Genomic DNA, 16,331 nt, shown 5'->3' on the forward strand with positions numbered 1-16,331 from the left:
ATTTAGTTGTGCAAAAGAAGAAGAGTTCAGAATCAAATATTTAAACTGTGCAGAAGAAGAAGAAGAAGTTCAGAGTTTTTGATATAACGACATTTTTAGTCCATGCGTTAAGACTATATTCTTATTTTAGTCTTTGTGTTATCTAACTTAGCATTATTAACATTCAATTATATCAAGTAAGTGATTTTAGACATTCAACTTACAGATTCAAAAAAAATTATCAGAGAGTTCACTGCTAATAGGGATAGTTCGGGTATTTCCTTTTTAATTCTCTCTTTGAAGAACAAGTTAAGTCTTCCCTATCTCTATCTAGAAGAACAAGCCCGTCGATTTGAGCTACAATTTCAAAACCAACTTGATAGGCATTAAACCTCCCTCTCACACCGACAAACAATAAATTATGCAACTAATGATTTTTTTAAAACAGTTTTCTGTTTTCTCAAGCAATTACTTTAAAATACCCGAATTGTCCCTTTTAGCAGTGAACTCTCTGTTAATAATTTTGGGTCTGTTAGTTGAAGGATTAAAATTACTCACTTGATATAATTAAAGGTTAATAGTGCTAAGTTAAATAACACAAGGACTAAAAATAAGAAATTAGCCTTAAAAAGACTAAAAGTGTCGTTTCACCTTTATAATTAGTGAAAACTTTCTACTTATAGACAACAAAAGGTAGTGTGAACAAATATTTATTTTGTCTTACCGGAAAGGTCACAACTTTTTTAAAAAGTCACAACTTTTTAGAAAGGTCAGAACCTTTCATAGATCTTACAACCTTTCATAAAAATTGCAACTCCTTATAAAAGTCGCAATTTTCATAAAAATTACAATTTTTGATAAAAGTCACAATTTTTCTTAAGTCATAGCTTTTCATGAAAGCTACAACTTTTGATAAAAGTCACAACTTTACAATAAAAGTCACAATTTTTCAATAAAAGTCACGATTTTTCATAAAAGTCATAACTTTTCACGAAGAAAAGAGGTTAATTTTGAAAAAAAATAAATTAACAGAAAATTCTTGTTTGTAATGGTGCCACTTAGGTGGACCTATGATTCTTTTATATATATATATATATATATATATATATATATATATATATATATATATATATATATATAAATTCAGATAGTAAAATTATTAGAACTCTAATCTTATTTTTGAAAGTTATGATTTGAACGTGTTTTTCATTTATTTTTTAAAAAAATTCTTTTAAACACTTCGCAAATCTTCCAAAGATCACGATGATGCTCTTAATGAATATACGACCTTCACAACTCTATTTTTTTTTAAAAAAATCTTTCTTAATCATTTAACTTTTTTATGCTCGTTTTTAATCTACCACTGTATTTTATCAATTAAAAGCGATAAAAAAGACTTGTAGCTTGAATTTTTAATACATAGTATTTCAAAATAAATAAATTGTGTGACCTTGCTAATTGAGCATAAAATTAAGAAAAAAATATAAAAATTTAAAATTTATGATCTCTAACTTATAACAAATAAATTTTTTTTATCTATATATATCATATCGAACTCAATATTACAAAATATAATAATATTTCTTTTTGTTTTACATATATAAAGGATAAAAATGGACAATGCAGATGATCATGTTAGCTAAAGACACGTGAAGGGACAAATATACAATAGTTCATTAGAAGTTAATTGTCACGATCTAAATCGTCGTAACTGGTACTTACATTAACACTTTGGTGAAGAATCACTATTACCATTCAACTAAGTAAATAATTTAAAATTAAGGTATTTAAGCTACGGAAGCAAGTTAAATAAATTAAAACAATGCGAAAAATACGTCAAGAACCTAAAAGTCAATGTACCAATACTCTAACAACGACAAGTCTAAGAACAAGAGGTACAACCCCGAAACTAACAACAACTTAACAATAGTCTGAGTCCAAAAAAGAGTGGACTTAAACAAATAGAACTCAAGGTATCCCGAAAGAACTAGCTCACTCTTGAATTAGAAGCGATCACTGATATCCTAAGCAAGGTCTATCAACAGTTGCGTGAAGATGTCCTATACTCAACAAAAATAAGAGCAAGTGGAGAATCAGTACACAACCACCGTAACTGGTAGGATCACGCGACTATCTCATTAGTGTAACATAAACAAGCAATTACAACATTATAACACATGCATAAATACCAACATATTCAATACTTTTATAAGAATCAACATCACAATTCACATGCTTCATCACATAGTTGATTCTCTCACGTAATCTAAAGTCAAACTATTAGAATGTTGAAACGTGACAATCCGATCCAAGCTGGAATGTGGCAATCCAATTCAATTTTTATGTCGAAACATGGAAATCGATCCAAGTTAGTGTGCTGAAACGTGGCAAACGATCCCAATCTCACATCACAATAACATATCAAGATCATACATTCAAGTCATGATTTCATGGTATTGATATTCATTTATCTCATTCAACATCTATGATCAATATTGCAACACACATATATATACACTATCACAATGAAGCAAAGCAAGTGAATATCACACAATCATAAAATCATGTCACAACCCAAAATGAGTTGTGAGTGGCATCCACACTTAACCTCCTAGGTGGACAAACTAACAAATCTAAACCCCAACATACACCAATAGTTCAACTATGAATAACAAAAAAAATAACGCGGAAGCTCCAAGATTTATTAAGTAACCAATTAAATAAGCTTCTAAAGTTTAACACTTATTATCCCCTAAATCTGAAAGTCATCGCATCAAGGACATCTATTCTAATTACCAAGTCTAAATGTATTTAAGAATCCAAAGTAAGTAAAAGATGGTTCATGTCCGAAATTCAATGACATCAAGACATGAATCAGAGAATCCAGCATGAGCTAGAAATAATAGCTCACCCTGAACGCTGATGTGCTGGAGACTGGCTAGAGCTGAGGGTGAGTCGAAGTCGATGGTATACTTGTTGCACTCCACAAAAGAACAACGAAGAATATAAAAGTAGGGGTTAGTACAAGGAACACATACTGAGTATGTATCATCGGCTAACCCAAAATAGAAACCAATATACATTGAATAATAATATAAAACCAACTACAATACTCAACAGGTGCAAGCAACAAACAACGTGAACCAGTGACAACAACACCATAGTAGGCACACCATCAATTACAATATCAAGTACACTTATGAGGACTCATGCCTCCACACCATACTCCTTTGAAAAATGGGTTCTTTGAGATTGAGTATATTAAGTTAATTCAAGATTCCTTTCCTTTAATGTTATCGTGTCGAAACATGACAATCCGATCCAATAATATCGTGTTGGAACGTGACACTCCGATCCAATTATCTCATTAATTTATTTTGTCAAGACGTCATTATTCAAGACGTCATTTTGATAGAGAGGATTCAAGATTATAAATTCATAAGTCTCAGAATTTTGGGTCAACCAAAAATCACACAACCAAAATATACAACCACACAATCAATTACATAGGAAACTTCACATTATCACTCAATACATATCAATTGCTATTGAGAGTTTATCTATCAAATAGAAATAAACCATAACCTACCTCCACCAAAAAAACAAAGTTATACAAGCTACTTCTTCAATGATTTTCCTTTCCTCAATAGCTCTGAATATTACGCAAGGATCAACAATCAAAGGTCTAATAATTCGGATTATAACAAACTCAATACCCTAGATCAAACTCAAGATCATAATACCCAAATTAGAGATTTTTCTACCATAATTCTTAGATCAAAACTCTTCCTCATCGATAATAACCCAAGAAAATACGTTTTACAGATCGAAAAATGAATTTGGGAAGTTAAAACTTTACCTTTAGCTTCAAAAATTGTGAAAAACTATTAAGAACTCGTCTGGGGCCGCCTCTTTAGTCCTAAAAGTTAAAAAAATACCAAATAGGGTCATTCAGGATTTATAAGTGACTTTAAAACGCATTTGGCCCGCTCCATCGGACCCATCCCACTATAGCAGCGGTGCAACAACGGCCTAAATCCTGCTACAACGACCTCAACGTAGACAAAATTTATCCATTCACGAAAAGATCAATTCCGAGAGTTCTACTCGTTCAAATTCGATTTCATAAAGTGCTCGAATTCCTTATCGTCTTAGCTATCTACTTATGTAATAAAATTCTCAATTAGATCTCTTATTCAATACTAAATTTTTCCTGCACTTTAATGACTTCAATTTCTTTAAAATATGAACTAGGTTGGATAATTCTAAGTTACTGCGAAGGAGTTTCTGTCCCCAGTTTTCTCTTCATTGACTTTTTTTATGACTAGGGAATCAGATCATTACATTAATAGCAATCACTCCTGAATTAAGAAAAAGTGAATAAATTAATAACAATAACTAAACCAATAGAAATTAATAACACAAATTAAATAAAGTTATTGATAACAATTTAAAAAAAATCCTCCTTTGGCACTAGTTACGAACTATTTTGGAAGACATGAGATACAAAATAGGGCAACTTTCACATATAGCAAATAAAAAATTCATATTTGTATGCTATAGCAAAGTTTACATAATTACGCTCCATAGCAAACATAGAAACTGTATAATTACCCATATATATCCAGTTGAAACAAATTGTATAAAACGAAGTGTATAAAACAAGAAAGAGAAAGACACCTGAACAAAGAACTGTATAAAAACAAAGTGTATAAAACGAATTATATTATTATAAGTATATAGAACGATTATATGCAATTTTAATTTGTAAAAAATGAAAAGAGAGAAAGACAAAAGAGACTTGACAAGGAATATACAATTGAATTGAATTGTAAAATGAGAAAGAGAGAAATTAGATACAATTTGAAAATTGTGTAAAACGAGAAAGAGAGAAAGGTAAAAGAAACTGCGCAGGGGAGTATTTTTATTGTATAATTACAAGTGTATAGGACGAAAATATATGTACTTGCATGTGTATATACAATTTTCTCACGCTTTATACAAACAGAAACACAATTTATACATTTCGTTTCTGTTTGTATAAGTGAGAAAGGCGAGGGTGACGAGCGAGATTTGGGAGAGTGACGAGCGACATCTGGAAGAGGGGAGAGAGGGGAACAAAAATATATGTATTTATACATATTTCTCTACTTTATACAATTAGAAATAATTTTTATACACTTGTGTTTGTATAAAAAGTGAGGAAGCGAGCGAGAGACTGGAGGAGAGTGGCAAGCGAGATATTTGGGAGAGAGGCGCCTGACAATTTTTTGTAAACGTTTGCTATGGAGCACTATTAAATCAAACCATAGCTACTACATTTATTTTAGGTTATTAATTTGCTATTTATATACAATTTTTCCCACAAAATATACACCTCCTTTAAATATAAATATATGAGACATCGAGTAAAAATTTTCATTTAGAAATAAGTATCTCAATCAAAGTATGTATATTTTGATTTTGAATCGAAGTAAATGTCGATAGATTTTTTAATTTTGGAAAATTATTTTAACGCTTCATTGAATTTTAAATTTCTTTTTATAGCAATACCAACAATGAATTAATTTTTTCTTTTTACAATAACCTCTTTTTTGAGTTAAAAAATAGAAATAAGGTATTCAAACTAAATTCAAAAAGTGTAAAGAAAATATGTGATGTTATTAAATTTTATATATATATATATATATATATATATATATATATATTGAATAATTAATATCAAATAGTATTTTTCTATTGAAATAACACATAATAAAACTGAAGAACTAAAGAATAAAACTGAGACATATGGAGAGAGTAAAAATAAAAATTGAGGACAAATTAAAATAATTCTCTATTTATTTGGCCAAAATTGAAATAATGATTCTTATCCATGATTTGATCCAACAAAAGTACAAACTGAAAAAGCGACAAAAATGATTCCACACTCCATTCATCAATTAAAGAAAAGGAGAATCATGCAAGTGGAAGCACATTATTTTTTATAAATAAAATAGGATAAATAAAAAATAGGAGAAACATGGGAGTAGCATGGGCTACATATATATGGAGCTCATATTTTATCTCTCTTAATTTAATTATCTTATTTTAATTTAGCAAAATATAAAGATTTCTTTTTTTAAAAAAAAATTGTAATAATAAATTAACAATATGTATAATATAATAAAATATTATTTAATTTTACAATCTTAAACAAGTTTCAAAATTTAAAAAATATGAATCGATATTATATTGTAGTATGAATCGAACTTTGTGACACGATGTGTTATTTTAATTATTTTAAAAATATCATAAAATATATTTTATACTTATTATACTCTATCTATAACTATTAGGGGTGTGCATTATTTGGATTAAACCAAACTAAATCAAATTGAATTTTAATTTGGATTGATTTTTTGGATTATTGGTTTGATTTTGGATTTATAATTTACTTTGTTTGTTTTTTTTGTTTGGTTTCGTTTTCAGAAAAATGAAAATCGAAAAACCGAAAAAATCAATTTTATATATATATATATATATATATATATATATATATATATATATAAAATAAGTTGGAGTTAACCAACTTTGTCCCTTTTTAATTATTTTCATTATGATTTAGTTTATTTTCTAATGTTTGAATATTTATAATTGATATACTTTTAAGTATTGTGTTTTACGTTTTACTTGTAATTTATATTTAAAAGTATATTTAAGAAATTTAATTTTTATATATATATATATATATATATATATATATATATATATATATATATATATATTTATATATATCTATACACACACACTTTTTTTTAAGTTGCAAATAATTTTGTCATGTCCGATTAACCAAGTTGAAAAAATTCAAACCAAAAAGAGAAAAATCAAACCAAACTGAAAAAAACCCAAACAAAAAAGAGAAAAATTAAACCAAATCGAATTTATTTTGATTTGGATTGGGTTACACTTCTTCAAAATCAGAAACCAAAAATCCAAATCGAATAGTATAAAATCGAACCGGAAAATCGAATGCACACCCCTAATAACTATATATTATTAGCATAGATATCTCTGTCTCTCAACTCTTTCCCGTTTTCTTTTTATATGATATACTCCATCCGTCCCATTTTATGTGGCAATATTTAACTTGACACGGAATTTAAGAAATAATGAAAACTTTGAAATATTTATCAAATTTGTCCTTCAAATTCTCTCTCCTCATAAATATATTAGAAAATTAAGTGGGACTAATAAAAGTAAAAGAGAAATTATACCTTTAAATATTTACCATATAAGAAAATGTGACATTCTTTTGAGACTGACCAAAAAGAAAATGATGCCACATAAAATGAGACAATATATATATATCCAAATGAAAAATTATAAATTCTGTTTTTGTTTAGAATAAAGAATATTAGAGAGTAGTTCCATCTTTGCTTTAATTAAAAAAAGTTTTAAAGATTTGTCACATTCCATCTCCACTCGTTGCCAACTTGCCATAATTATTATTTAGGCACCTAATTGGTGGTATATATGCAATGGAATATGAGGCAAGTTTCATCATGTATACATTGAGAGACAAATTTTCATTTGAATACAAAAGGAACCAATATCCAACAAAATTATACACAATAATAATAACTTCTAAAAAATATATATTAAGTCATCATCGAGGGTTGTGAATCCTAAACGTGAGTTAGACTTTATTCATATCATGTCAATTCATGTGCAAAATGTTATATAATTACATGAATCAAGACGTCAAATCAAAAGTTACTAAATCCATAGGATTTGAAAATTGATAGAGAAAGGTAGCATCAAAGTTAGAAGCATGAGTACATATTTAAACCACATTCATCAACTTTTTGTTCAAATATATACTAGTTTCGTGGTGTGTATACGATCGCATGCATTAATACGATGACATTTTTATAATATCTTAACTTCGAATTTTGAGTTTTTAAATAGACAGCTTGTTAAGATTCTAAATGATTATCTTCCTTAATCTTTTATTATTTTCTAGAATTTTAATTGGGAATATTGTGGGATTAACAATTATGTATTCTAGCATTGCAAGTATTGATTATTATCCCAAAATTTAGCTGGTCACTTTTCACCATTCTCTTTATAAGCTTAGAGTCATTTAGACATAGTTGGTTGAAGGCCAAAAATCTTTACTTTGAGAAAAAAAAGTATTTTTATTGAATAATTAATGTTTGACAAATCAGTAAAAGTGTTTAGATAAGAATTTTTCTGTGGTTGGAAAGTACTTACAAATTTCTGTTTTTTTTTTAAAAAAAAAAGAAAGCAGAAGTAGAAACAAAAAATATTTTTCTCAAGACTAAAATATACTTTTTCATATATACATATTTACTAATATATTAATTAATTGCATATTTTAGGTTAAATTTCATTTAATAATTTTATTTTTACACCATAAATTTAATAATTTATTTTATGTTTATGTATTATTTTATATATTATTTTTTAGAATTAGAAAAAGGTAGCGACAATATTTTTATAACATTAGAGCAAAAAAAAAAAAAACAATTAAAGATTTTAACCTCCCAAAGAGGGTGTAATATTGGTTGAAATTTTTTTTAAACATGTAAATTTTAATTTAATAAAATAAAAATTTCATTAATTTCTTTATGACAAATAACTTTTTAAAAATATAAGTTGACTCTCAAAAACTCTTTTTAAAAATGTTAACCAAACATTATTTGTTTATAAAAAATACTTTTCAAATGAATTTTAATCAAACATAAAGTGATTTTTTTTTTTCAAAAAAAAACTTTTCTAAGAAGTCATTTTTAAAAAGTCTTTTTAAAATAAGTTATTTGTAACACTAATACCAAACAAGCTCTTAATATTTTTTAATTATTATAATTTATTTAATTGCATACACAACGTTATGAGTATCTATTTCACCTTATATTTTTTATTTTCTGGCCAAATTTTAACATATTAATAAGCAAACTTTTTTCATAATTTACAATACTTTCTGTATATTTCTTTTATCATCTATTTTTTTAATTTAAGATATCGAATAATGTAATATAATTTAATTTTAAAAGTTAATCAAATTGATTTTTAAAAGATTTAATATAACAATTGAAAATGAATAGACAGTATATAGTTCATTATTTATCCATATACTAATTTTCTTTTACCCTCCCTCAGAGCTTCCTCCCTTTAGTTCCCTTGTTAATCACTCAAAGTAAAAATTGCTTATCCTCCCTTTTGTTCCCTTGTTAATCACCTTCAAATTAAAAGTAAAAATCCTTCAAATTAAAAATAAAGGTTGCTAACCATCAAATCAACTCAAAATTTTGTCCTCCCAAGTGAAAAGTTACAACCAGTAGATAGTAGGGAAATATGACCGTTGCACAACGTTTCTATATTATTAATATTTCTCGCCAAAGCATCGTTTTGTAACTTAAAAATTTACTTTTAGGACTAACACACACACAAACATAGAAGCAAAGAAGTAAAATGGACATATATATTTTGAAATAAATTTGTGAACAACAGTGGAAATTTTAGTTGGTCAAATCAATTCTGTAAGTTTGTCCTCGAATTTGTTGGGTATTTCATGCGGTTGTTTGTTGAGATGTCAGCATACTGATGTTCCCTTTCCCTGGCCACCCATTGTTTTTAATTTTGTTCCATTTGAAGTGAAATTTCTTGACGGTTGAAAAAATGGGAGGGGGCAATGTCAACAATTTAGGGCGGAATTAGCGAGAAGCTCAATTTTGTAGAAGACGGAATATAGGATTGGAGGTCCTCTTGTCTTCCCATGTGAACCTGATAGGGTAATCGGGTGTTTCATCTTGAATTGCAATTATCAAATGCACCAGAAGTTGTTTCTGCTTCGCACAGGCTGGTGTTGTTGCGATTTTCGTCTAATATGCCCTAGGTTTATCATAGTATGTTTTTTCTTGTTGCTCTGCTACAGCAGGGGATGTTTGTTTGCTGATAGAAATGGGAGCCAAGATCAGAATATAAGTGTACACTATGATGGTATCACACACATACAAAAAACATTGTTGTGATCTTGTACCTATTTCTTAGCTAAAAATTGTGTTTTTTCGCAGGGACTTCTCTGGTGGGAAAGAACGGTACACAGAAAAAAGGAGGAGGGATTGGTGGGAGAAAAGCGCTTAATGATATCTCAAACTCGGCAAAGCCCAATATGATTTCTATTGGGAAAGATGTTGATGCCTCTACATAGAAATTGAGTGCAGGAACGAAAGATAACAATTCTAAAGGGTGGCAGGAAAGCATTAGCTGATCTTACAAACTCAAGCAAGTTGACGTCAATTGCAGAAGAGCAAATTCTCCATAATCATCAGAATTGCGTCAAAGCACAGAGAAAGGTGATGGACATGAGTTGCTTTCTGAAGGAAATTGGATTAGATCATGGTACGATCAATGCTGATACTTATATCGTGTTATATCCTTTTCTGAAAATATTTTGCTGATCCAGTTTTCCTTTGGCAGATGATGTCCTCGTGCATCTAGGACCATCTCCACATGCACTAAAACCATCAATGAAGTCGAAGGTATTAGTTGCATTCCTAACACCTTTTCCTCACGTACACATTTAATGTTTCTGTATGTCAAATTCTGATTTGTTAAGTTACATTTTGTTTCTGAAATATAGTCATCAATATATCAGCCAGAAAAGCCCAACGAAACATTATGTCCAAGTGGAAGAGATGCCAGAACCGATGTTTTATGATGAGGTACGTCAATGTGAGCAAAATCGAGCTTGTGCATCTTTTCCCCCTTGTGTTGCATCTCCTAAATCACGATATATCAGCTGGTCGGATGACAGTGTTCTAGATTTTGCATTGATTGGAACACCTATCCATTCAAATCATTGATGGACACTTCTTTGAGCAGAAGAATCACTCGCATCCTATTGAAAATTGTTAAATAGATCCGTTGTAGTCATCAGTCAGTCAGCTGTTTGACTGTTTACGTGTTTAGTTCTTCCTTGCTTCACATTCTATCACCTAGCTTATGCTTTTGTATTCTTTTCCTCCTATTGTTTTTTCTAATTTTTTTGTTCAGGTTAGATTGGATGAATTGTTGCTAGTAGTTGTTTTCTAGACTGTTTCACTTGTCGAGTCTTTTATTAAAAACCAGCAACATGCTTGGCTTTGCTCTCACCATGACTGAAGGTTATTCAAGGAGGGTGAAGGAAGAACATTCTTTCAACCTTTCTAATCCTTCAAAATAATGAATCAACTTAGGTTGGAGTAAGAGAAGAAAAGAATAGGACTACGGTGGATCTAACCTTGCATCTATATAATGTAACATATAACGATACGTATAGTGTACGAAGACCTTATGATAGATCTCAAGATAAGGATTTTCAAAAACAGGTTTGGAATATTACAAGAGTGAAGAAAGGAAAATATCTAAAACCAATAATATTAGGATAAGCAGTAGAGACGAGGGAGAAGATATAGCAGAAAAGATGCTTCAACAATAACCCAGAAAAAAAGAGAACTCGATCCGCTACCGACAGGATATACTGTGGCTGGTGTCCTTCCCTTTAACAGAGTTACTATGAACAGACCACTGCAAGGGGAGTACTTACCCTTCAATATAACCCACCAACAGAGACAGAATCAATATGACCCACTAAAACAAAATTTATTCCATCAAACAACTATTGAGAGAGACAATTTGAATATGTATACTCTTTAGCACCTTGTTCACTTCCGACTTTGAGAAAAACCATGAACACCATCATGGCTGAAGTGACTAGCCTTCAAGCAAGTAACAACAATGGAACTAGTTCAAATGTCAGCCATCATGGTGAAATATCAGAGACATCACGACATAAGTGCTATATTTCATCATATGTTTAACAGTTTGAACAGCTGAGACCATATGCAGTCATCCAAAAACTTATGTTAGCATGTTATCACTCTACAAATTACTCTATACATCATCACAAGTGGAACTCGAGCCAAATAATATATCTACAGTCAGCTTCCATCAATCTTTAATATAAGCAAATATATTGAGAAAGCTAAAGTAATATGAAAGAGATGTAAGCCATATATAATCAAGATGTTCGGAAAGAAGAAGAATAGAACAAGAATCTGGCAAAAATTTCCATGCCATAAAGCTGATTGTTCGGATCTATACACAAAATTGTTTTTGTTTTAATACTAGGACCTGAAGGCTGCCAATGTGGTTCGTATAATTCTAATCAAAGATGAATAATGATCAACAGTTTTTTCTTCTCTTCTTGTTGTTTAACAGTTTCATTGGTTTTAGCTCTGTACTATTGCATAGATCAACGAGCATAAAGGGGTGGAGTTCCTTCCTCTTCCTCTGATGAACATCATTATTATCAGATGATTCAACAAACGGACAGCTGTCCATCCCCTATCAAGGCACTTATTTAGAAAATCTTTTGCCTGTTTGGACAACTTGTCGTCTTGCAAGTCCGGTGATTGCATGAAGAGGATCATTAATTCCAGTGCAATCCCACACTTTCTTCCCAGTAATAATCATCTCAAATACAGTGCATCCGAAAGCCCAAATATCAGCGGGAGCTCCATATTCGTCATCAAGCACAGATTCTGGTGCCATATACATTGGTGTCCCCTTGAGCTTTCTTTTCTTATCCTCATTACCAACCTTGTTTGCGAATCCAAAATCTGCAATTTTGGCGGTCTTTTCAGTACCAACGAGTAGAATATTGCATGAACAAAACCCCTTCCATGAATGGATTTTGAGTATTTTTCAACCTCAAAATCCGGCAATCCTGATTTTTTAGCAATTCGATGGGCTAAACTTCCACCAATAGTACATATTCCAGCAATATATTATAGAGAATATTGTTATCTTCTTCAGTGACATCCGCTCCAAGACATCGAATAATTTGGGAACAATCTTGAAATTGGTTAAGGAATTCTCTGTAACGATTTGGAAGAGGAAAAGAGACAAGATTTGACAGCGATAGAGAAATTCTTGTGTGTAGTTGCTAAAGTGACAATACCTTCGGCCCCTTTTCCAATACTTCTTCCTCTGCTCCATCTAATGGAAGCCATTGAATGTGTTCTCTGTGTTTTTAGGTAATTGGGGTTTTTATATAGCTCTATAATAGGGACGGTGTGTTTCTACTAATATTTATGGGCCGCGTTACTACTAATATTTTTTCGTCATTTTAAAAAGAAATATTCTTATTAAATAAATTTGAGCGAACATCATGTGATTTTTTTTTTTAAATAAAACATGATTAAAGAACAAAATTATTTTTTTAAAAAAATACTCATAATTTTTTTAAAATTAATTAAATAATTAAAAAAGTTTTGAAGTGAAAAGAAATTAAAAGAAATATTTTACAAAGAAAGAAACAAAAAAAATTAAATATATATAAATTTTAATATCAATAAATATGTGTACCAACTAATTATAAAATTATTAATAAAAAAATGACTCATATTCATATTTAATTGGTGTATTTATTCCGTATCAAATGGCGCAATGTTAGGATAACTACTTTTTTTTACCTTAAGAGTTCTTATATTAAAATAAAAAAATGACTCATATTCATATTTAATTGGTGTATTTATTCCATATCAAATGGCGCAATGTTAGGATAATAACTTTTTTTTACCTTAAGAGTTCTTATATTAAAATAAAAAAATGACTCATATTCATATTTAATTGGTGTATTTATTTCATATCAAATGGCGCAATCTTAGGATAATAACTTTTTTTTACCTTAAGAGTTCTTATATTAAACAAGTCTATGAGTGTGTTTGGTATAAAGAAAAACATTTTTTTAATTTTATCATATTTGATTGAAATAAAATTTTTGAAAAATATTTTTTCAAATTGACTCATTTTCCTCAAAATTAACGAAAATGACTTCCCTTCAAAAATCAAGGAAAACATTTTTCAAAATTCTCTTTCAAATTTTAAATTACATTTTTTTGGGAAAACAACAATTTAAAAAAAATCAATTTTAATTTTTCTTTTCCGATCCCTGAACCCCAACCCACCCACCACTTGCCAGCCTCCCTCTCCAACCCCACCCCTCCCCTCAAAAAAATAATTTTATTTTTTAAAAATATTTTCAACTTCAAATTTTAATTTTTAAACTCATATCTCCCTACCAACCCTACCCACCCCGGCCATCCCCCACCCACCCCCACCCTCCAAAAAAATTGATTTTGTTTTTTAAAAATACTATAAAGTTCAAATTTTATTTTTTCACCCTTACCCCTTCCTCCCTGCCCCTTCCCCCACCCCACCCCCACCACCACCCGAAATAAAAATTAATTTTTAAAAAAATTTCAATTTCATAAATTATTTTCTACTCTAGTAAAAATAAAAGATGTCTCTCAAAAATATTTTTCAATCATAAATCAAACACTAAAAATTATTTTCGAAAAAATATTTTCTACTCACTAACCAAACCTGAGAAAATAAGTCCAAAATCTAATTTTTTTCCACGAAAATATTTTTTAGAAAAATATTTTCCATGGAAAACATTTCCTTCATACCAAACACACCCTATATCAAGTCATGAGAGACATTTCAAATGAGTCCAATCTTGGTGGCAACTATGGGAAAAGAATGTTAGAAATGTTAATAAGTTTTCCCACATAGAAAACAAATGGCATAATACATAAATTATTCTTTAATTTGGTTTCAACTCTCATTTATGTCTTTCAATATGAATGTTGATCTTCACTTGTTTAATTTTATACAAATTTATATATCTACTTGTGCACACCCAAAATTGAAAGGCATAAACATCAGTTAAAACCAAATTAAATAATATCATGCCAAAACAAATTGATAAATTTTCTTTTTACTATTTGCGTTGAATAGGTAAGTAAAAACGTGTACTTCTTCCCCCTTTTGAATTAGCAAAAACATAATTAATAGTTCCATTCACAGAAAGCATAATAACTCTCTTTGAGAACAACTCAAAAATACTTCTCAGATGAACTGAATTGACATTCCTTTCATGTTCCAAAACAATCTAAGTCTGAATCAATTCTTCCTTCACTTGACAATTTTGAGCACACAACTTCTCAAGTTCCTCCGCATGTGTACGACAATACCTTCATAACTTTGTCATACTTCAAAACAGCGAGACTTTAACAAATTGATACCAATTGTTGGAATTCCACCCTCCTGAATTCTATAAAGCAACACGTACAGACAACGCGTTTCTGTTTGTTTGAAATTTAACGATAAATAATTTGAGCAACACTTTGTATTATTTATAAAGTTTAAACAATACAACGATCACAAAGCTATGTAATCTAAGGAATTATAAACTCTAATTCCTAGAGGAATTATAAACTCTAATTCCAAGCTAAGAAATTATGAACTCTAATTTCTAGCTACCCAAAGAAACAGACCCCCCCCCCCCCCCCCCCCGTTTTATATTTTCTAATGTTTTTCAAGTTCTACAACTTGTTGAACAACTCCTACTCACAAAACGCAAGATTGTAAACAAGACTCTTGAATACAATCTTACAATTTTTCCTCACAAATTGTAACACTCCCAATAAAATTTCAGAACTCTCTCAAACCTCTTGATCATGTTTTGATCTTCTCTCTATGTAAGTGCGCAATTCTTTCTGATGAAAATAACTCCCTATTTATAGATCACAAATTCAGCAAGTTCTTGTTTGATTCAACTTTGTCTTTGCCTCTAAAAATCCTTGTTGAACTCAACTTGAACTTCTTCTTTTCCTTTTTACAGCACGTCAACTTCAACTTGGTTTTGACAAAACCTTTTCCTTAAATAGATAAGAAAACACGTTCTTGTTTGATAAGAAACATAATTTCCTTAAATAAATTTTTGCGTTGTTGAACTTGTACTTAGACGCCAATTCAAACGCATTTGTAAACCAAACTCTACTTGGACTTCTTCATCACTGCCACCTCTAAATTCGAAGTCCCTCTTCACGTAGAACTCCTAATTAAACAGGAAACGTACTTCTTCCCTTTTTGAATTAGCAAAAACATATTCAATAGTTCCATTCACAGAAAGCATAATAACTCTCTTTGAGAACAACTCAAAAATACTTCTCAGTTGCACTGAATTGACATTCCTTTCATGTTCCAAAGCAATCTGAGTCTAAATCAATTCTTCCTTCACTTGATAATTCAGAGCACACAACTTCTCAAGTTCCTCCACATGTGTACGACAATAACTTCATCACTTTGTCATACTTCAAAACAACGAGAACAAATTGAAACCAATTTTGGAATTCCACCCTCCTGAATTCTTCAAAGGAACACGTACAAGGCAACGTGTTTCTGTTTGTTTGAAATTTAATGATAAACAATTTGAGCAACACTTTGTATTATTT

The 16,331-nt window shown here is 29.9% G+C and overlaps 1 long non-coding RNA gene and 1 pseudogene across 3 annotated transcripts; one reads left to right on the plus strand and one right to left on the minus strand.

The window, feature by feature from the left end:
- Positions 1 to 9,388: 9,388 nt before the first annotated feature.
- On the plus strand, positions 9,389 to 11,088 carry LOC101261525 (uncharacterized). Of its 3 annotated transcripts, none has more exons than XR_011221709.1 (4): positions 9,389 to 9,524; positions 10,059 to 10,386; positions 10,465 to 10,526; positions 10,628 to 11,088. It is a non-coding gene; the product is annotated as an uncharacterized lncRNA (long non-coding RNA). The 3 variants fall into 3 exon arrangements; XR_182827.5 differs by having other exon boundaries at positions 9,496 to 9,984; XR_011221710.1 differs by lacking the exon at positions 9,389 to 9,524 and adding an exon at positions 9,638 to 9,776.
- A 928-nt stretch (positions 11,089 to 12,016) lies between these two features.
- Positions 12,017 to 13,104, minus strand: LOC101261237 (mitogen-activated protein kinase kinase kinase 20-like; annotated as a pseudogene).
- Positions 13,105 to 16,331: the final 3,227 nt, after the last annotated feature.

The sequence above is a fragment of the Solanum lycopersicum genome, chromosome 6, assembly GCF_036512215.1.
Source record: "Solanum lycopersicum chromosome 6, SLM_r2.1".
NCBI lineage: Eukaryota > Viridiplantae > Streptophyta > Magnoliopsida > Solanales > Solanaceae > Solanum > Solanum lycopersicum.